This window comes from Apis dorsata, unplaced genomic scaffold, assembly GCF_000469605.1.
Source record: "Apis dorsata unplaced genomic scaffold, Apis dorsata 1.3 scaffold_305, whole genome shotgun sequence".
Classification (NCBI taxonomy): Eukaryota; Metazoa; Arthropoda; class Insecta; order Hymenoptera; family Apidae; genus Apis; species Apis dorsata.
In genome coordinates, this window is record NW_006263577.1 from 208,269 (window position 1) to 208,510 (window position 242).

Below are 242 nucleotides of genomic sequence, written 5' to 3' on the forward strand. Positions count from 1 at the left end.
TTATTTAAATATGAATAGCTAAATAAATTTTTGTATAGGAAATAGTAGAGCCAATATTTTCACGAAGTAAACAATTTACGATTAATCGATATTTATATAAATTAAAATTAAATATTATTAATATTATATTTTTATTTATTCCTAAATAATTCGTGTTAAAAAATTTTTAAAAAAATATTCTATTTTAGATTTCCAATAAAAGCATGCTATTTGTAATTTTTTTTTTTTTTTTTTTTTTTTTT